The sequence below is a fragment of the Taudactylus pleione genome, unplaced genomic scaffold (genome assembly GCF_031769625.1).
Source record: "Taudactylus pleione unplaced genomic scaffold, aTauple2 ptg000152l, whole genome shotgun sequence".
NCBI classification, from domain to species: domain Eukaryota; kingdom Metazoa; phylum Chordata; class Amphibia; order Anura; family Myobatrachidae; genus Taudactylus; species Taudactylus pleione.
In genome coordinates, this window is record NW_028284554.1 from 2099183 (window position 1) to 2122117 (window position 22935).

The 22935-nt window shown below is 42.8% G+C and overlaps 1 pseudogene; it reads right to left on the reverse strand.

Annotated features, from left to right (window-relative positions):
• Positions 1-280: 280 nt before the first annotated feature.
• On the reverse strand, positions 281-21941 carry LOC148522183 (uncharacterized; annotated as a pseudogene).
• Between the last annotated feature and the right edge of the window lie 994 nt (positions 21942-22935).

Genomic DNA, 22935 nt, shown 5'->3' on the forward strand with positions numbered 1-22935 from the left:
AGTCATAAACAATATGAGGTATTGTGGATCGATAGTATGGTGATGATCTGTCTTCCTGGAGTAGGAGTGCGGTGGGGAAGCTGACAGGAGGCTAAGCTCTCAGGCTGATACCCGTCACTGCTGGCGGATAGCGGCCGGGCGCCCGAATGACCAGATGATCGTCTTATCCCGCTTTGCAGTTTAGGTCGAGGCCTGTGGCGGGGGTAAGCGGTTGTGGCTTGCACCAGATGCCGCAATCCCCTCCAATGTGAGATGCACTTACCTCCTTGGATCCGTCAGCTCACTGTTCCTTCTCCTTCCCGGATAGTGTTCTCCTGGAAACTGCTTCCAACTTCAACTTCCGGGTGTGATCACGTGATTGCGGCTGCGATGAAATGAGTCCCGTGTGAATGTATAGTAGCAAATTCCTTTGGATATAAAAGTGCATATAAACAGGGTGTCCTCCAACGCGTTTCAGCTTCTGTAAAGCCTTCTTCAAGGAATAATATGACATTGTCCTGATCTTGCCTGGATATATAGAGGAAATCCCTGTATTGACAGGTGTTCAGCAAATTGGTTCAATCTGATTGGTTGTTCCTATGTTGTCATAGGAACCAGAAACTGTCACTCAATCCACTGCATAGATTAACTCATGCTTGATGTTTAAGAGTGCCTTGCACGTATAAATGGATTGAATTCAATCAATGATAAATAAATAAATTAATAAATAAATAAATAAATAAATGGCTGACATGCAAAATGGTGTGTAAACATATGTATCTCGTTGGATACATATAAATACCATAAGATGCAGAATTAGGTATTTAGAAACTAAAGTTAATTTCAATTAAAATGAACCAGGGTATGACAAAATGAGTTGAAAACAATAATAATAATCCTCCTTAATAATGTTTAAAATAAAACCGTAATATTGTAGTGAAATCATAATGTATTCCTTCGGGGGAATAATTTAATTTTATTACATCATTCTATTAGTTGTATATGTGAAAAATGTTTGTTCATTTCTTGCAAATGATGGCCTTTACTTCATTATCCACATTATGTCCCCGTGGAGCGAAGGTGTTTAGTTCATACATCCATTTTAGTTCTGCTACATTTATTTTGTGGTTGAAATCTCCCCCCCTCCAATTTGGTGTCACTTTTTCTATCCCCAAGAATCTAAGAGATTTTGGGTCACTATTGTGGTGGACCTTGAAAAGATGTGAGAGGTTATGCTCTTCTACTCCTCTCTTGATATTCCTAATGTGTTCACTCACACGCGTTTTTAATGATCTTACAGTTCTACCTATGTATTGTTTCTGGCAGTCACACTCTAACATATAAATTATCCCTTTGCTATTGCAGGTCATTCTATTCTTTATTTCGTATCTTTTTCCAGTAGTGTTGGATTGTGGTGATTGGTTTGGTACTCCTTGTATTTGCATTAGTGCAACCTAGACAGGTGCCACAATAGAAGAAACCTTTTCTAGGTGCATTGTCACCAATAGTGGTTTGTTTCAATACTCTGGGCAGAATGTGATTATGGACTATCTTTTGTCTTAAATCTGGTGCTTTTCTGTAGACTACTACAGGTCTCGATGGTATACATCCTGCTATAGATTCGTCACCTAAAAGGATAGGCCATCTTCTCCTTAAAATGTGTTTTCATTCTTTAGCTTGTTTAGAATATTGTGTGATAAATAGAAGTTCTTGTTTGTTTTTTTCTTTATCTATTTCTTTATACCTCAAAAGGTCATCTCTATTCTTGTCCTCTGCCTCTTTTTGTGCTTGTTCTATTACAGTTTTGTCATATTGTATTGTCTTCTATAAATATATTTAAATCCATGAATTCAACTTGTTTTTTGCTGTAGTTGGCAGTGAATTTTAAATAATTAGAATTGTTATTTAAGGTTGTGATAAAGTCCGTAAGGGTACTTTCTTCTCCTCGCCAAATCAGGAACAAGTTGAATTCCTGGATTTAAATATATTTATAGAAGATAATACAATACATACAAATACATTTAAAAAGACAGTAGATGTGAACAGCTACAGTCAGGTCCATAAATATTGGGACATTGACAGAATTTTCATATTTTGGCCTCTATTCACCACCACAATGGCTTTGAAATTAAACAAACAAGATGTGATTTAACTGCAGACTTTCAGATTTAATTTGAGGGTAATTATATCCAAATCAGGTGAACGGTGTAGGAATTACAACAGTTTCTATATGTGCATCCCACTTTTTAAGGGGCCAAAAGTAATGGGACAAACTAAACAATCCAAAATCTAACTTTCACTTTTTAATACTTTGTTGCAAATCCTTTGCAGGCAATTACAGCCTGAAGTCTGGAACGCATAGACATCACCAGATGCTGGGTTTCATCCCTGGTGATGCTCTGCCAGGCCTCTACTGCAAATGCCTTCAGTTCCTGCTTGTTCTTGGGGCATTTTCCCTTCAGTTTTGTCTTCATCAAGTGAAATGCATGCTCAATTGGATTCAGGTCAGGGGATTGACTTGGCCATTGCATAACATTCCACTTTTTAGCCTTAAAAAACTCTTTGGTTGCTTTTGCAGTATGCTTCAGGTCATTGTCCATCTGCACTGTGAAGCGCCGTCCAATGAGTTCTGAAGCATTTGACTGATCATCACCATACTATCGATCCACAATACCTTCATATTGTTTATGACTCGCGGACGCCGCCATCAATATTTGTTCAAGACTGTCACCTATAGTCGCTTATTCCAGTGACTTTGATTAACTTTTAATTTCCATTCATTTTTATTTTTAATTTTTTATTTTTTCATTTTTCCCATCTACAAACCAGCTCAGTATATTTTATATATACAAATAAATGAACGTTTATTTTATCTATTACACATGTGGTCGTAATTTAATTACAGTGACATGTTAATTGGTTTTTCACAAACATACTATTCATATATATATTTTTTCGTATATACAGCAAGTAATATTATCAATTGGACATTTAGGCATACAGCTTTCTGCTGAGTGCAGTGTATAACAAAATTTTGGTTTATTAATGTTGGTAGAGTCAGCTATCATACACAGCAGCTCGCAGATTGTTATAACCATCTATATTCAGTGCGCAGATACTCTCTACTATTTCTTTTGTGGATCATACCCATGGTGACCGGCTAAACAGCTTATGGAGTTGTTTTCCTTGGTGCATGTGCCATTGCACACATTGTATGCGCTTATAGAATAGAGTCTGCCAGAGTGTCCGGACCCCCTGTGGATTGCACTCACGGTGAGCGTCTGGACAGTCTGTGGAGCTGGTTTCTTCATTGCTGGAAGGAGACCATGCTGTGCTTTCACTATCTTGGCCAGCACAGAAATTACATTGTATTCACTCCACACTGTGCTACTGTCCTCTTGGTTAATACAAGAGGCACATTGCATTTATGTCAATATCCATATATTACATGAGCACTCCAGGATTTCTGAATGACTACTGTTTAGCAGACGGGGGAGCGGTGAGTGCTTTGTGCTTATAAGACATTCTCTGCTGATTTTCCCCCTTGGGAATTGGGAAGTGAGACTATCACTGTATATACAGTACATCGATTGTGACACTGTCACAGACATTTCTTTTTTTCAAGAGAGAATCCAACTATCTGTGTGCTCACTATACCTGCAAATTCTTTTTGATATTGTGATTTTGAATATATTCCTTTTTGGCTCACTGTTCCAATATTTTAAGTGTTGATTGTACATTTATTAATACAGGATCTGCAGTTCTATTTTTATATGTATTTAACTATGAATAAATAATTGAATTTAACAGATTTCTGAATATTGAATTGTGCTTTAGTGAACATTAGCGCAGACACACTTATATGTATTACAGTAATTCTTATTGCTACAGTCTTCTGTACTTCTTACTATAATGTACCCATGTTTGTATTTTAACTGTTTTGGGATTTTGAAGATGGCATGATTTGCATGTGTCGGTACAGTATTTTGGTTAGAATAGCAGCACTGGAGCGTGGAATTGAATAATGTCACTCTCTATAAATAAATTAAATAAGTGGTGTATTTTATTTATACAATTCTTTTAAAATTATTATACTGTAGATACATTTTATTGATGCATTGTATAAATAAAATATGTGAGAGTACACCACTAATCTCTTGCTTTGTGCAGAGTGATATTATTCAGTACCATGCTCCAGCACTTCTACTACAGTATATAGTACAGTATCTCTTGTTCATGCTCCAACCAACCTTGAGAGTACAGCTGTACAAGCTTAGTGGTATAATTTTATAAAGCATATATACAGATGTGTCCACATACACCTTTCTGAAAATTGTGCCATGGCTCTCAATTTGGCAAGACATCAATTCTCATATGTTGTGCCGTGCTGTCTGTGGTGCAATTCATACTTTCACCACTGGGTGGCCAGTGTATCATGTAATGTAGCAGTTAATAGTGTTCCACCTATGTAGCAAAGATACAGTAATTGTCTCCTTTGGATTTTAATAGAGGGCAAACGAGGAGTGTTGAGGAGTGTTTATGTTAAGGTGCAATATGCATTTGCAGCTAAATCACTGTACTAGCCGCTGAAACACTGTACTAGCACCAAAAAAACTGCCAAAAGGAAATTGTCATCAGTTCCTGAAAAGACAGATTCTGTACTTCCCATTCACTGGTACTGTGGCATAGTGGTAAAGTCACTGCACATCACACTTGGCAGTTAGGGTATGAATCCCAGTGTAAACATTTTCTTTTTTTGCTCCAAAAATAAATTTATATAATTCAATAATATCAATAATATTATTGTAATAACAATAAAACTTTTTAGAATAATATCATATTTCATTTAGAGGGTGTGAACACCATGTACACTACTGTATGTGGGGGTCTGAGTCAGTGAGGACAGCATGTGTGTGTAGTGATTTCTTAGTGTAGAAATTTCCCCTTGAAAATAGGCTCTATATTTCATATACTGAGCCATAAAATCACATTTTAGATAAACAGAAAATAATGCTTGTAAATATGGCTCCATATTTCATATACAGTATTGGTTATAGATAAACATTATAGTTCAAATACTGGTATGTTCATGTCCTTTTTCAGATTAACCCTGCCCATTGTTTGTCTCCTGACACAGAAGGGGAGGGAGGAGGAATTTATTTGTAAAGTCTGCACATTTTACACAGACAACAAATCAAGTTTTCATTAGCCCTCCCCCTGTGTTTTGTTACTACTTATTAATGCTGCCCTTTATGTCTAGAGACACTTTTGTACTTTCGGTCCCTCCCTTCCTCCCAAAACTGTACTAATTTTCCATGGTCATATTGTACATTCATTGACCAGTAATGTAGCTGCAAGCATAATGTTTTATTTTCCACTTTATTACAGTAAAGTATACACAGTATGTCAGTTGTCAGTATGTCAGTTGCTATATATATATATATATATATATATATATATATATATATATATAAAGCACTAATCCACGGCACTCACCATTCCTAGTTTTGGGGTGCAACATAGTATGTGACCACATTGTTTAAATAGAAATCACAGGGGCTCTGCACTCACCATAGTAACTAATAATAATAATAATCAACATAATAAACAGTGGGGTTTTGGTTCATGAATTGATCAATGCATTTAAGCTTGCAGCCCATTGTCACGGGACCCCACTTTACTGCAAGTCCCTACTCTATTGCTCAGAATTATAACATCCAGTGCCAGATTAATGTCCACATGGGCCTGGAGCTGAAATTTATAAAGGGCCTATAATGTGATTCTGAAGGGGGTGTGACAATCGCTGTGGTGGTGTCATTGGTGATGCGGGGAGTGACCTGTGTGGTGTGGGTGTGGTCTACACAAGTAGTGTGGCTTGTGCAGTGGGTGTGGCTAACTCCATGGAGGGCATTTTTAGTGCCTACCTTCAAGCTATAACAAGAAAAAGTTTAAGTGTTTTTTGTGTAGGGAATATTTGTTTGTATGTGTATACATACATGCAGGGGTGAAGCTAGGCTTCCTTTCACCCCAGGCAAAGACTCAGCTCGGCATCCACCCACCTTGTAGATATTGCACACCTTTGGCTATATAACATAGAGTTGTCAGCACTGTAAAAACTAAAATGTTTAATGTAAAATCCCATTTTTAGTATCGTTACTTTAAGGTGCCAGCACCTGCTACATTTATTCCGGGGTATCTACACTATTCAAATGGAGCATCTAGGCTCAACTGTTGCAAAACACAATGGCTAAGTATTGCTGCCTATACTAAGCTGCGACAACCATCACAGAGCATTTGTCACGACCCTGTCTAGTTGTCACCTTTTTGCCTTGAGACTTACCCCTGTCAGCTGTCCCATGGATCTGTGTGTGTAGTTTGACTGGAGGAGCTGTTCTGATCATGCTGCTGCAGCACTTCTCTATGCATTCCTTCCACAGTGATTATTTCACCTGGGTCCTTTCCTGTCTGTGAACACTGCTAGGCCTGATTGGAATCACAGGTGTAGTTCTGATTCTCAGTGCTGCAGAGATGAGTACTCCCTCTGCATGTTGTGCCTTCCACCACTCAGAATGCTACTGCCAGACCACCTGTCCATATCCACCAATTGCAGCCGGACCCAGGGTATATATATATCCTCCCCTGATAGCATTCTTGGCCTGAACATCTCGATACTTCTGTGGTGTATGGTTCATGCTGTTCTGTGTTCTAGTGTATCCCTGACTCCTGCTAACAGCAACCCCTGGTGCAATCCAGAAAACCTGCTACAGCAACCCCCAGTGCATCCAGAAAACCTGCTACAGCAAGCCCTGGTGCAATCCAGAAAACCTGCTACAGCAACCCCTGGTGCAATCCAGAAAACCTGCTACAGCAATCCTGATGACCTGCTAGCATCAGCTAATAGTGAGTTCCTGTGCTCCTGAACTTAGTCCTGTGCTCTGCTAGCCCTACTCCTGGTTGGTCCCTGGCACCCTGCAAACTTGCATCGTGCTTCCTGCTGTGGATCAACTCCTGCTCCTTCTACCTACCCACTCCCTCCATGAACCTAAATCCCAAACCTACCCATTCTTTCCTGAACCTGTAATTCCCAATTATCCAATCCAGCCTGCACCTGAGTTCCAACCTTTGTCACAGCATTTCCGGATCACCCTGTTTAACTCTCGTCTCAGCATTACCAGATTTCCCTTCAGCCATTGTCACGTTATTCCAGTCCAGAGTCAAGTTCCAAGCTCATCAGTTCAAGCCACATAGTTCCAGTCCAGAGTCAAGTTCCTAGTTCATCAGTTCAACTCAACAAGTCTTCCTGCTGGTCCCCGTCCGGTTCCTCCATGTTCCTGTCATCTATCATCAAAGGCAGATTTCACTGCTACACAAATCTTGCAAATAGAGCTATCTACATCATTTGTGGTTCCAGTCATGCCGGTCTCCATTGAATCCCGATCACCACCTGAGATAGGTAACTCGCAGACACCATTTGTGACAGCATTACAGTGACCGCCATATAATGAAGAGAACATCGCAGTGACTGCCACATAATGCAGAGAGCACCACAGTGACCACAATATTATACAGAGAACATTACAGTTACTGCCATATACTGCAGAGAGTATTTTACAATGACTGGCATATAACACAGAGAGCACCATATAATACATACAGTATCGCAGTGAATGTCATATTATACAGAGAACATCACCTTGACCACCAGATAATGTAGAGAGCATCGCAGTGATTAACACATACAGAGAGCATTGCTGTAACCACTATACATTGCAGTGACCACCAAGTAATGCAGTCACCATTGTATAATACAGAAAGCATCTCGGTAAACGTCATTCAATACAGAGAGCATTGCAGTGGCTGCCATATAATATAAAGAACATTGCAGTGTCCACAATATAATAAAGTGCATTACAGTGACTGCCATATAAAACCGTATTGAAGTGACTGCTGTATAATACAGAGAACATCAGGTCCCCCATATAATGCACCAAGCATCCAAGTGACTGCCATACACAGCTACACACCATGGCCCCTGCCGTGGGATAAATCAAACAACAAGTTGCAGGCAGATCTATCTATACAGGGACAAACGCAGGATTTCTAGAGGGGGTTTCCATATCAAGCAACTACAGTGGGCATGACCACCATAAAGGGGTGTGTGGCTATCATGGTAGCTAATCCTAGGCCACAAATACATCAAATATGATACATTAGGATGAGTATTGTACATACTTAAGTGACCCAGCAGCCTACCGGTAGTCCCGCTGACCAAGTGGCCGATTTTATACACACTTACCAATGGGCAGTTCGATGTCTGGAAAGACGTCACAACTGGACGGGCATTAAAAATTTGCCCATCTAATTGTGATGCCAGTGTTGGCGGTTCCTGAGGCCAGTGTATAGGTGGTCGGTGGGTCTCCAGTACACAAAAGTAGATGTACCTTTGGCTGTGCTTCAGGTCTGACCAGATATGTCTGTGAACAATGTAATTCACAGACATATCGTTTGTACACACCCGCATATGCACTATGCAATATGTTTTTCACTGAATGTCATATTGCATAGTGGGCCCGATGCGCAAGACGCGTTCGCACGCAGCCGTCAGCAGCTGAAGTATGTAAAACCTGCGATCGCATGGTAAGACATTATTATGCACACTATGGACCTCATTCAGAGTCTCTCACAAGCGGCCGCTCACTTGTACGCGGCCGATGTTAACAGACCACGCATACGTGCACTTCGTTGTGCTCATGTGCGTACGAGTCCTTCCGATCATAAAATCCGTCACTTGTACGGCTTGCGAGCAGGAAGTGATTCCCGGTAGTTGATTGACAGGAAAGGCCTTTTGTGGGTGGTAACAGGGGGAGTGGATGGGGGAGTGGTTGTGCAAATGCATGTCAGGCCACCAAACCGCCGTTTAAAGGGCGTGCATAATTTACAAAGTAGCGTTATGGTACACGTCACCTGAATGTATTTCAGCCAGCACTGATCGCAGTGCTTGCGGCAGGCTAAGGCAACCCCAAGGGCTGCGAGCGGCTCCGATGGCTCTCGATGGTCCTGATTAATCCTTCATTTCCTGGAGATGACGTCTGTCGCGAGTGGCAAGGGGGCGTCTTTAGACACTTGCGAGCACACTTTGTCGTAGCTCGCAAAAACATAGTGGGTGTCCTTTCGAGACGCAGTGCGAGCACTTCATTACAATATCCGGCCCCATCTTGTGAGAGACTCTGAATGAGGTCCTATGTCTTAGCATGCAGTCGGTGACTGTAAGTAAGACACCCACTTTCCCCTCGTTACACACCAGGGGCATCTCTAGAGAGGAGGGGGCCCGTGTGCAGTCTCCGACACGCCCGGCAGTACACTGAGCTGTGCGCATCCCAGCACCGGAGTTATAGACTCTGGGCACTAGAGTGTGCCCAGGGTCTATAGTGTATGCACAGGGCACCGGGAAAATGGCCAAGGCGGCCATTTTCCCTGTACTGCGCATGCGCAAACAGGAAAATGGCCACCGCGGCCATTTATCAGTTGTTTTACAGTGCCGGACCCCTGTGCTGATGTGGGACACCAGAGAGGTAAGTAATATTATGGGTGCAGGGTGTGTGGTGCGGGGCCCCCCTGGACCCAGGGGCCTGTGTTCCCCGCACACCCTGCACCCATTGTACATATACGCCCCTGTTACATCATCTCCAGGAAGTGTATGCATTTATCAGTAACATTCAGTACCATCTGACCTGCATGCAGCACTTGTGGTTGTCCCTATCCTACTGCAAGCACTGCAATCGCTGCAGTGTGAAACACAGCCAAGTGACATGCACTATGACACTGCGTCTTAATTATTCACCCCCCTGAAACGTTGTTAGAATGCACTGGCATGACTGTGTTCGCGCATCCATACCCGCTTTTCATTGACCTACCCCGTCACCACCCACAAATGGCTCATCCTGTCACTCATTCTTGCGAGCCGTCTGTGTACAACGTGCGATTGCTTCCCGATCGCAGTGACTGGTTCACGCACGTGCACTGTGTGTTATATGCATGCGCAGATAGCGGAAATCGGCCAGCTGTTTGCGAATGCAGCCTAGCAAACGGGTCTGAATCCAGCCCAGTGTACCCTTTAGGCAGGAATTAGGCTTTAATGGAGAGTATTTTAATTAAAAATGGCAGATAAAAAGCACTCACTAGATTCTGCCCCAGTAGGTACCACTTCTCCTGAAACCCCAGGACTGGACAAATACCAGCCAGCAGGCACTGTTTCTGCTCACCTACTCCCACTCCTCCTTGCACACACTCTCATTTTATGGGTCCCTTGAGCTGTTCTTATACTCCTGCACATCTGTTCCGCTCCGTCCTGTAATCCTCCCAGCTCCTCTTTTGCTTAGTGCAGACTCCTCCTTCCTATTCCAATCATTTCCCCCTAGCAGAGCTGCCATCAGAAGACTGAGAGCCCTGTTTAAGGCATGTCAGGGAGTCACTCACAAATATGTCACTGCCGGGGCCGTTCTGTCCCAACAAGTGACAGCAGAGATAGCACTTTGCCCTGCAGCCTCCTACCTTCACTGCCAGTCCCACTCCCAGACTGCAACTTAGAAAAAATCGGGGAACGGAGCTTCGATCATGGTTTGGGGGCAGAGCTTCAATCGGCTCATGGGGCTTCATACATCCAGGGGGGGGGGCTGGCATTATGGAGGGGGCGTTTGTGTGTGAATGCCCAATGCTTCAGCCCAGGTGGCTGGGAGATTAAGGTTTGGGATGGTAACAGGAAAGAAAAAAAATCCTCACAACAGTGTCTTCAATGCAGGGGTTGTTGTGGGCCTATTTTAATGGGTGGGCTTGGAGCTGCTGCTCCGCCCGCCTCATTGTTAATCCGGCCCTGGACATAGCCATCATAGAAACCAGCTGACACAAGTTAAATAACTAGTTAAAAGGGGTGCATGAGAAAATGTGATCACAAAAATGTTGCACCCCAAAATTAGGAATGGTGAGTGCCGTGGATTAGTGCTTTTTGTTTATTATGATTCATTTTTATAATTAATCATTTTTGTGATCACATTATCTCATGCACCCCTTTTAACTAGTTATTTACTTGTCTCAGCTGTTTTCCTAGGTGCTTTGCATCATGTGTGCTTGGTAACTGTCTCACATTTAAAAGCAAAGTTGCTGTGAGCTTTAAACCTTGATAGCATACCCTGAGATTAACACTAATGTGATAGCTATGTCCATGTTATAATTCTGAGCAATAGAATAGGGACTTGCAGTAAAGTGGGGTCCCGTGACGATGGGCTGCAAGCTTAAATGCATTGATCAATTCATGAACCAAAACCCCACTGTTTATTATGTTGATTATTATTATTATTAGTTATTATGGTGAGTGCAGAGCCCCTGTGATTTATATATATATATATATATATATATATATATATGTGTGCCCCCGTGTTTTGGTTCTGGGTCTCCCCTGGTTTTGGATCTGAATCTGGTTGTGGATTTTTTTCTTGGTGTTTTGTTTTTTGGTAGATCTGGATTTTTTCTTAAAATATCATAAAAACTGTTAAAATTACATAAGATGGGCCTGTTTTTGTTCCTACAGTATTATTAGCCTCTTAACCTCAATAACATTTATTTCAATGCAGGGTGCCGGCAGAGCGAGGGTGCCATCAGTGTCCTCAGTGCATGTGTGCTGACAGTTTCAGCAGTGCAGGGGTGCTGGTGGTGTCCTTACTGTGGGAGTGCCGGCAGTGTTGGTCGCTGATGGTGTCCTCAGTATGTGAGGCAGCAGTGCAGGGGTGCCAGCAGTGTTGGCAGCGGTGGTGATGGCAATTCTGCCAGTGGGGGTGCTGGCAGTGTCGGCAGCGGGGGATGGCGGGAACCATCTTTTTTTGCTTCCTGACTGTGTGCAACTGTGCATATAAAATGGGCTTAACGCTGATTGGCTGAGAGCCATGACAGATGGCTCTCTCAGCCAATCAGCGGTAAGCCCGCTCAATACAAAACCCGACAGCGGGATTGCGAGGTTTTGCCTCGGGTGAGGGATTCGGGGCAGGCAGGGAGATCATAGCTTGGCTCGGATCACCCCAGATCCCCGAAATGCAGGTGGGTTTGGCTCTCCCTCCTGCTCATCCCATATATATATATTATATATATATATATATATATATATATATAAACTTTTAGTAATAGGGGCTCCCACACGTTTGTTGCCCAGGGGTCCCACAGACCTTAATTTGGCCATGGGTGAGAGGGGCACACAGAGCCACCACTGCTGTGTTCATAGAAGGGAAAGGAGGAGGAGGAGGTGAGCTGCTGCTGTTACACTGTTGTGGGAGGGGGAAGGGGGCACACAGAGCCAGTGATGCTGTTATGAGGGATGAGGGGAGGGGAGAGCTGCTTGGAGTGTGTGCACTAAGGATAGGACATAAAAAGACAACATTGAAAGTACAGTACCAATGTTTTTAACATTAATTACAAAATATTGTTTAGACCTAAACGTTGGTTCTGAAACATCGATGTTAACTAATGTTTCTATTTTTTAAAGTAAACTACTGTACCTGTAGATTCTTAAACATATAATATACTAATAGACTCCTGAAATCATACTTATTTTATGTTTATTTTATGGAGGCTTACACTATGTATAGTCCCACATATATCACTCCCTCGGAATGGCGCTCCTGATTCAGAGATGTACGCTAACTTGATGGTTAGCGCACATGTCCGATGGTGGGAGGACTGCGCATGCACAGGAGGTGTACTGAGCATGTGCAGCCCTCTGACTGTGAGTCTTCTTGCATGGTCTCCTGGCCGCAGCCTGATCGACAGGTTATGGTGTTTTGGAGGTGGAGCGGGGATGTTCCTTGGCAGCGTTCCTGGAAACAGAGGCCCCCATTTTCCAGGAGGGATGAGGGCAGAGACTGTACTGTATGGGTGCATGTAGACTTTCTGGCCTCGCAAGCTGCCAGGACCCGGCCAGGCTGTGGGAAGCTTTAGCTCCCGCAGCCTGGCCTAAGGAAGATCAGCAACCATCAGTCGCAATTGTTCTGATGGTGACCCCAGGCTGCGGCCTCAGTCGCAGAGCTGAGAACACTCAAATGCAGAGCAAGGAGGCGTGCGACACCTCCTTTTGCATTTGCATTTTAAATGGACAGAATTGCACAGACGCTTGTGTTCGCTTATGTGTGGCTCTGCAATTTCATCCAGGCCCTTTGTGTCCTTATATTTACCTCAAAATGATGAGCACAAAAGGAAACAATCAAAGGCCCCCATTTATTAGCGAGTTGTATTACTAAAATGAGTGATAAATGTCACTGTGTATGATAAATGTTGCTCAAGCCAATCAGCTCCCAACTGTCACTTTTCTAACAGTAGACAGATGGGAGCTGATGGGCTGGAGCAACATTTATCATACACAGTGAAATGTATCACTCGTTTTGGTGACAAAACTCGTTAATATATGAGGCCCAAAGTGTAGTATTTTAAAATGATTGGGACACCGATGATGGGAATAAAATGATGAGGACACTGTTAGCAACCCCCGCACTTCTGACACAGCCAGCAAACCCGCACTGTCGGCACTGCTGTACCCTTCACTAACGACACTGCCAGCACCGCAGAACTGCCATTCCATGTACTAAGGACACCATCAGCAACCCCCGCACTGCTGACACAGCCAGCAAACCTGCACTGAAGACACCACTGGCACTGCCGACATCACGGGTACCCTTTACTGAGGGCACTGCCAGCACTGCAACGCTGCCATCCCATGTACTGAGGACACCGTCAGCAACCCTTGCACTGCTGACACAGCCAGCAAACCTGCACTGAAGACACCGCTGGCACCCCCACACTGCCGACACCGCTGTACCCTTCACTGAGGACACTGTCAGCACCTCAACACTGCCATTCCATGCACTGAGGACACCGTCAGCAACCCCTGAACTGCCGACACAGCCAGCAAACCTGCAATGAAGACACTGCTGGCACCCCCACTCTGCGACACCGCTGGTACCCTTCACTGAGGACACTGCCAGCACCTCAACACTGCCATTCCATGCACTGAGGACACCATCAGCAACCCCCGCACTGCTGACACAGCCAGCAAACCTGCACTGAAGACACCACTGGCACTGCCGACATCACGGGTACCCTTTACTGAGGACACTGCCAGCACTACGGCAATGCCATCCCATGTACTGAGGACACCATCAGCAACCCCGCACTACCAACACAACCAGCAAACCTGCAATGAAGACACTGCTGGCACCCCCGCTCTGCTGACACTGCCTGTACCCTGCACTAAGGACACTACCATTCCATGTACTGAGGACACCGCCAGCACCTTGCACTGCTGTCACTGTAAGTGCACTATTGGTGTATCCAACCCACACTGTATAACACACTGTATCCATGTTGGAAATTAGAAACTGAACTGCCACATGTTAGTGCCACCCGCTGTGTCACTTAGCTTAGTCACCCAGCTAGCTGGATGCAACCTTTTGGCCTTTAGTAGATAAAAAAGAATGATATTGTGAAGTGGTCAAAATTGATTGGAAATGACTGTAAATAAATGTTATTGAGGTTATTAATACTGTAGGAACAAAAACAGGTAAATTTTATGTGATTGTAGCTGTTTTTATGATATTTTAAGAAAAAATCCAGATCCAAAACCGAAAAACAACACCCAAGAAAAAAATCCAAAACCAGATTCAGATCCAAAACCATATACTGGAGCCATAAAAATCACATTTTAGATAAATTACATAGAAAATAGCGCTTGGAAATATGGCTCTATATTTCATATGCTGAAAAAAAGACTGTTGCTATATTTCTAGCTGGAACTAGATGTTCAACAAGCAGGAAAATTATATACTTGTGAGCAAGGTAAGACCAAGGGTTAGTGGCGGAGTTCGGGGAAGTGGAGTGTAGAAAGGCTGTTGCTGTGTTTTGGGTAGGGGCGGAGGCACACAGAGCCACCACAGCTATGATCAGAGAAGGGGAGGGAGGAGGAGAGCTGCTGCTGTCACATTGCTGTGGCTGGGGGAGGGGAGCACACAGAGCCAATTATGGGGATGGGGGGAGGATAGGTGCTTGGAGTGTGTGCACTAGACATAGGATATCAAAGAAAACATTAGAACTGAAGTACCAATGTTTTTAACATTGACTACAAAGATTGTTTAGACCTAAACATTTGTTCTGGAACATCAATGTTAACCGATGTTTCTATTTTTTAAAGTAAACTACTGTACCTGTAGGTACTTAAACATAGAATACACTAATAGACTTCTGAAATCATACATATTTTATGTTAATTTTATAGAGGCTTACAGTAGATACAGTCCAGCAGTTCAAAAAAACAGCAGCACTCAGGGGACTTAAAAATTGCAAAACTCCTATATTAGATCTGTAAAGACCTGGTACTTAGGCAGCATACTACAAGCAGCCCTCCTGACACATTCAGAACCAGAAGTCAGGACCAGTGTACTTGTGTTAGTGCATGTATGTTTAATAAAATGTTACTGTCTACAGTATGTGTTCTGTGGTTTTTTAATATTGCTTTTGCTGTGGAACTACAGGTACCAGCAAGCCCATAATGTACCAGCTTGCGGGGGAGGCTTGCTGGGGAATCAGTATGAAATACCGCCGGTTCGATTCCCGGCAGTGCCTTGCCGGCAACAGCAGAGTTCCCGGCAGTGGAAGCCCGACAGTGCTGGAAATCCCGATTGTGGAAAGGTAAGTATTCTCTAACCTAACCTAACCCCCTAACCCTCCTTAGGGGTGCCTAACCCTAACCTCCCCCCAAGTGCCTAACCCTACTAACCCTAATCCCCCCTCTAAGTGCCTAACTCTAACCCCTCCCTTCCCTGCTGCCTAAAACTAAGTCCCCCAGGGGGTGCCCAACCCTAAGTCCCCCCGGTTGCCCTAAACCTAACCCTCCCTCCCATGGCTGCCCGTGAGCGGCGCCCAGCATCCCTTCGATCGGGATGCCGGGCGCCTGTCTCCTGGCATCGGGGAAATGTCAGGCGTCTACATCTAGATGCCCGGCATTTCATCCCTCACCAGGATATAACAGTCAGGAAGCCAGCTGCCGGTATTAAGGCAGCCGGCTTACCGTTTGTATACCCTTGCTGGGACCTGCAGTTTCACAGCAAAAGAAAATATTTTTAACTATTTGAAATGCGCTACACTACACTATCAACCTAGCCCTGGATAGGGGGACCCCTTAATTGGGCAGGGTTGGCTCCAGGGGTAGCCATATCCTGTGCTGTGTAGGTAAAATGCACCCTCGTAATATCAAGCTGGGGGTGAGCCGAGCACTTCATCACTAGCTGGGCTTCCCCCAGCCCTCTCCTGGCACTTAATGGATGCTGCCCACATGCGCGCAGCATCCATTCAACTAATCTGGGATCCGGCTCCACCACACAGCTGCAGCAGTGGGGTGCCCAACCTCCCAAACAAACCACCCACAGGACACTTCGGGCCATGGGTGGAACAGCAGGAGAGTGCTGTCCCACTGAAAGCAGGATATTGGGAGTGGTGCAACCTCTATGGGTCTTTTCCCCTGTTTGAACGCACTGGTCAAACAACCCAAGAGTTGGCCCTGATTGGGGGGTTCTTAGCTCCCCAGGGATTCCTGGCCTGGTCTGAATAGCAGTCAGGGTTAATACTTTGACTGGGGGGCCCAGTGAAAGGGCTCCCCTGGCTGTGGCATTAGCCCCCTCGCTAGAAAAAGTCCAGTGCTGGTTCTGAATAATACAAGGGGACCCTAATCATTTTTTCTTTCTGTATTTCCAGAACCAGATCAGTGCCCAGTGCTAGTTGTACACTGCTCCTATGTCATTTGGCCCCTTTATTTTGGCAACCAGGGCTGGTTCTGACTAGCCCAGTGCATGTTGTGCTTAAGTACAGGGGACCCCTAGGTCATTTGTCCCCTGTATTTAAGAAAAAAACAGCACTGGGTCACTAAAAGCCCAGGGCTCTTTTGTGGAGGGGGGGGCATGCCATTTTATATTTTTTTTTCACAGGTTTTTTTTTTTTCTACCACAGCAACACAGACAGGTCTTTTTGATCCCATCTGTGCTTTGTGTCAATGACACAGATGCATGTAGCATGGATCTCCTGGTCCGTGCTTGCATCTGTGTCATTGAAATACATAGCATCACTGAGGGGTCTCACTGATCCTGTCCTTGCTTCTGTGTCAATGACACAGATGCATGTAGCACGGATCTCCCTGGTCTGTGCATTTGTGTCATATCGCACTCAATCCAATGAATATGCAAATCATTAGATTCTGCACCATAGATTGGGTGAACATCATGGAGCTTTTGCTGCACATCGTTCACTTCAGCTGCCGGAGAGAGTACAAGGGTGATTGCTATATATAATCTACTGTAATAACAAAGTGGAAAGCAAAACATTGTGCAGCCAGTAACACTACAGTCAATAAATCTACAATGTAACCATGGAAAACAGATGCTATTTTTGGAGGAAGGGAAGGACCAAATGTAAAAAAGTGTCTCAATACACAAAGGGCAACATTAATGAGTAGTAACAAAAACAGGGGGAGGGCTAATGAAAATGGGATTTACAAATGAATTCCTCCCCCTTCCCCTCTGTGTTGAGAAAAGCAAAGGGTTTACCTGGAGAAGGACATAAACATACTATAAATTAATGTTGGTCAATTTTTGAATTCTATTGTATATATATTGAATCATAAAAATTTCTTTTTGGAGAAAATAAATAGGTTTACACCGAGATTCCAATCCTAATTTCCTGGTGTGATGTGCAGTCACCTTACCACTATGCAATAACACCTACAGGCAAATACTGAAGTCTTTAACCTCTTACATAGTGAAAATGAACTGAAACTGACAGCTTCTGTTCTAGATACAGCTAGTAATATAGCAACAGTTTTTTTAGCATATGAAATATGGTTCTATATTTCCAAGTGCTATTTTCTATCCTGTAGAACCTTTTACTGTATATGTAGCCAAAGTATGCAGGGCATTTTGTAAGCCTGTCGGTCACTGCAATGGGAGGCAGCTTACTGTATAGGATCTTCCTCTCCAGCTTTCTACTTATGCAGCCGCAGTATACTTCTTCTAAAAATGCTACCTGCTGTCTGAAAAGTGGTACTACACTATATTCCAGCCTCCTTACACATGTCTCAACAGTTATATCTTGGTGGGGCTGGTTATCTGATGCCTTGAATGGCAGGCTATGGCTCAATTTTCACAAAGGTGTATGTGGACACATCTGTACGCCTACACAGGAGGGACAAAATGGCTACTCCATTTTGGTCTAGCTTTATAGTACTGTATATCGGTATTTTGGTTGTTGCTATTCTGTCCATGTTGGTATTGTGGATATAATGAAAGAGTTAAATACATACTGTATACAGGTATTCTAACACTTTACAGTACATGTCTCCGACTTAGCTGATCATCTTCCTACATACAGTAACCTCCCACAATTTAATGACTATTATTTACTCCACATGACACAATTTAATGACTATTATCTGTCTGCCACCCTGATGCTTAATTTAGTGTCATGACCTTTGGTGCAGCAATATTTTGACTGTATACTGTACCATGTACTCTACAGTACTTGTCCTGCATTGTCTTTTACTTACAGTAGCTGTTTTATTGTTGTGCTCATTTGTTTATATAATTTGTTAGAAGCTAGCCAAACCTTGTAGCACCATAACATGTAAAGATTAATAATACAGCACAGTACTGTGATGTGAATATTGTATTTTTATTTTCCAATACAGTCATCTATGGGGGACCATGGTCGAGCCATGAGTAGGCCCAGGGCCCACAGCCAGGTAGGTGCAGGTGCATTACAAGAGGTTAACTACTGTATTTATAGTAGTGACAGTCCATAGTGGATGTCAAGATTTTACAATATACTGTACAGGTAGTGTACAGTATTGTATATTAGTGTTGTAATACTGTACATTTTTTTTTATCTCCCCACAGAGCAACTTCAGCAGGTCATTGGGCTCTTATAGACGAACCCAACACCTGGTCACAGACCAGTTTTGTGATTTTCTTTTAAGTTTAATTTAATTTTTTTTAAGTTTTGTTTTATTAAAAATTACTTTGTTTACAACCTGTGTTGTATTTTTTATGGGATCCTGTTGATAGATAGACAGTATCTACCAGATAGACAGCTCCACCAACATTATCCACAGTTGTGCTGGGACCATGAAGAGCTTGCAGTTCTTGTCGGACTATGATCCTCAATGGCTATCTGCTTTAAATCCGTAGCAGGCCATAAAAGTTTATAACAATATAGTACCGTACTCTGTAAAAATACCATAAACAGACAAACTTCCTCAATTTATTGATAACAACAATATAGTAAGAAAATAAATTACTTAAAGAATACAGTACATGAAATTTTATTACAATACAGTACTCTACTTTGCAAAAATAAACAAAGTTTCCTCAATTTGTTGATACTGTAGCAACAATTCAGTTTGAAAATACAGTACTTAATGAAAACCTACAGCACTACATTACAGTATGCAGCTTTAATTAATAATGCACATTACTAATTATATAAAATATATAGTACTGTACAAGCTACATAGCAGTTGCTTGACCATTTATTTTGATTACAACAGGTAATACTTTACACAGATGACCAATGTAATTGTTACACTGGGCAGGTGTCAGTACTGTTTCCCAAAACAGTAGTATCCAATGCAACAGTTTCTTTTTAGTTTTTGGTTTCACATCAGACCTGATGAACCTCTTCAACTGGGCCCAGACCAATTCAATGGGATTCATGTCCGGTGACCTATGGGACAGTAAAAAAAATGTTTTTTCATGCAGTCATCACAGTATAGTACTTTTATAAAAAGTTTACTAGAATAATTACTGTACAATACATACTTTATTGTACAATTAAGAGTGAATACAGTAGGACAATACTTACTCTGGTGGTGTGCATTGCCAATTTATACCTCTCTCTTCTATGAATTTTGCTGAGACAGAGTCTTTAGGATTATTATACTAGAATAATTGGTGTACTAATGGATAGCGTTTCCTCACATATGGCACCATACAGCCATCTAGTATGTGTTCTAGGAAGAAAGTATTATCCATGATACCTAAAGAGATGAGAAAGTTTGGTCAGTAACTAGCACACACTAAGTATGGTGTTATGCATTTTTTACAACAAACATTACTGTACCTTCAAAAATTAAGATACTGTAGATCCTACACCACCATGAGATATAGCTTCCCATACAAGGAGCTTTAGTGGATGCTTGCGATGTGGTTTAATTGAGAGATGTGCACAGTTCCAGAAGGACAGTCTTGAGAACCTCTCCAGAGAAACCAAAGTTTAATCTGTGAATATTAGATCTTTAAACTTTTCGCCAGTCTCCATCCACCATCGTGCTTCTTCAACTCTCTTTTCCTTATCATGGGATGTATCCTGTGGAATAAAAAAAATATTATTAGTTTACAGACACGTTATTCAGTGCATTTATTAAGGACAGTTTACTGAATAAAGAAGTACATTGTAGAGTGCATTTGTGGGTTATTGTACACTATTTTACTTTGTAGGGCCAAAAGTCCATCCCAGTTCCTTACGCATCTGTTTGAAGCTGGAACAGGAGATATCCAGGTCATATTCTAATTGTAGATTACATTTTATTTGTAAAGCTGTACATTCATCATCCTCACACGTTAATTGGTGCACAACATTTTTGACGCTCCTATGGTACAACACATACAGTACATATAGTGTTACAAAATCTAGAAAAATCCCTTATACAGGCGCTGATAATTAATTGAATAATGAGTTAAAATAAAGTACCAGTAATCCAGCTATAGGGGGTTGTGTCAAAACCCCCAATAAAGTTCACAGGGAACTAAAGAAAATATATGTTGTTCACAGCGCAAAAAATTCAGTACTCTTGAATCAATAAATAAAAAATAATTTAATATTTAGCATGTATTATGACATAAGTACACATATAAATTAAGTGCAAAACAAATAAAAATAAAAGCATGAAAGGGTCAAAAACTAATAGCAGTGCTGAAATAGCTAGTATTACTAGCATGCATGAATAAATAATTGCAATGTATATAATCTGGGTAAGCTGAAGAGTTGAAGCTTTCTGCCCTCCTCAGGAGATCTCCTATACTGCTTATCCTAGGATGACAATTAATCCCAATATAATAAAATTGAGCCAGGTACACTGATGCTTTGGGCTGAAAGTCAATAGAGATAAGTGCGGTATGAATTAAAAAGGCTCTCACCTATGTGTGGATAGAATCAGTGTCCAGCAGCATAACCTGTGTCTCCAATGACAATGTTTATGGGATGCGTGTGTCTCCAGCTAACCGGCCGATGAAGGGAAGTGAGTCACATCAGCGTGGCTTGTAGGTCCAGGTGCAGCAGGTGCGGCAGTGTGTAAAGCCGCATGTTTGTCCAGCTGGCTTAGAAGCATGATAGCGGAACACACCTCGGTAACCTGACAGCCTGTGGAGTAGGGCTAATCTGTGTATAAACAGCGTTGCAGCAGTGGAAGTCCCTAGGTCTTAGGGAATATTGGAGTCCTGACTGCCGGCAATGATGAGACAATATGAGCAGCCATCAGCACTGGTAGGTGATGGTCCTCCTGCAAGTAGGTAAAAGCGGCTATGCTGACGCGTTTCCCTGTGGCTCCTCCCACGGCTTCATCAGAGGCATATAGAGTTACAGTCTGTTGACATTGGAACAGTAGCAATCTAGTAACATTTCAAAAAAGGTTGATATAAAGTACCTACCATGTGCATTTAGAAGGAGATCTATGTCTGAGCCGCATCCTCTCTTTTGCATGATAGCACACTGCCTGTAAACTGACTACAACACCACTCTCTTTAAGCCAGGCCTGAATCTGTCATGTTGTTTTGTCTTCTTTTTTTGTTTGCAATTATCTTGCTTATGGACTGGCTGATTTTTGTCAGCATGTATATTTAATGTCCAGTATCTCAAAACAATGAATGCTGTATAACATATAGTTACAGCAGTGATAACAATAATTAATGGACACCATCAAAGCAAGTCAAAAAGTTCTGGCCAGACAAAAATGTACATTTTTTATTACCAAATATATTTTGTAAAGCACACTGCATGTGAGTAAGTACATAAATACAAATATGGCTAGGGACATGGACATAGCACAAAAATGTAAAAAAAATATACTGGGCTAGCGTGAGACCCTGCACTATAGACCTATGGATGAAAGGCAAATTGGCTGCTGACCATTGAATCAGGTCACCTCGTTGCTGGACTCTATGGAGCACTGAGCTGTGTGTAGCTCATGGAAAGTTAGGCTGCTTTATTAGATTCAATACACAAATATGCATGTAGGGGTATGGATGCAGCAGCAGCATAGGAAATTGAGATACTGGGCTAGTGTGGGACACGGCTCTATAGGCCTATGGATGAGAGCCAAAATAGCCACTGACGGCTGAGCCAGGCCACGAGGCAGCTATACTCTACGGAGCTATGAGCGGCATGCAGCGCATGGAAAGTAAGGCTGATTTATGAGACCTGATACACAAATATGAGTCTAGGGGCATGGACCCTGCAGCAGCACAGGAAAACGAGATATTTGGCTGGCGACTGCTGAGCCAGGCCTCGAGGCAGCCGAACCTTACTAAGCGAACAGTGGTGAGAAGGGAATGGAAAGTTGGGCTGCTTTATGAGACTCGATACGCAAATATGCATCTAAGGGCATGGGTGTTGCAGCTGCATGGGAAATCGAGATACTGGGCTAGCGTGGGACACAGAACTATAGGCCTAAGGCCTGATACAGACCCGCTTGCTAGGCTGCGTTTGCACATAGCTGGACGATTTTTGCAATCTGCGCATGCGTATAAGAAGCAGTGCGTGAACCAGTCATTGAGATCAGGAAGTGTTCACATGCTGGACATAGCTGCCTCACCAGAATGAGTGATA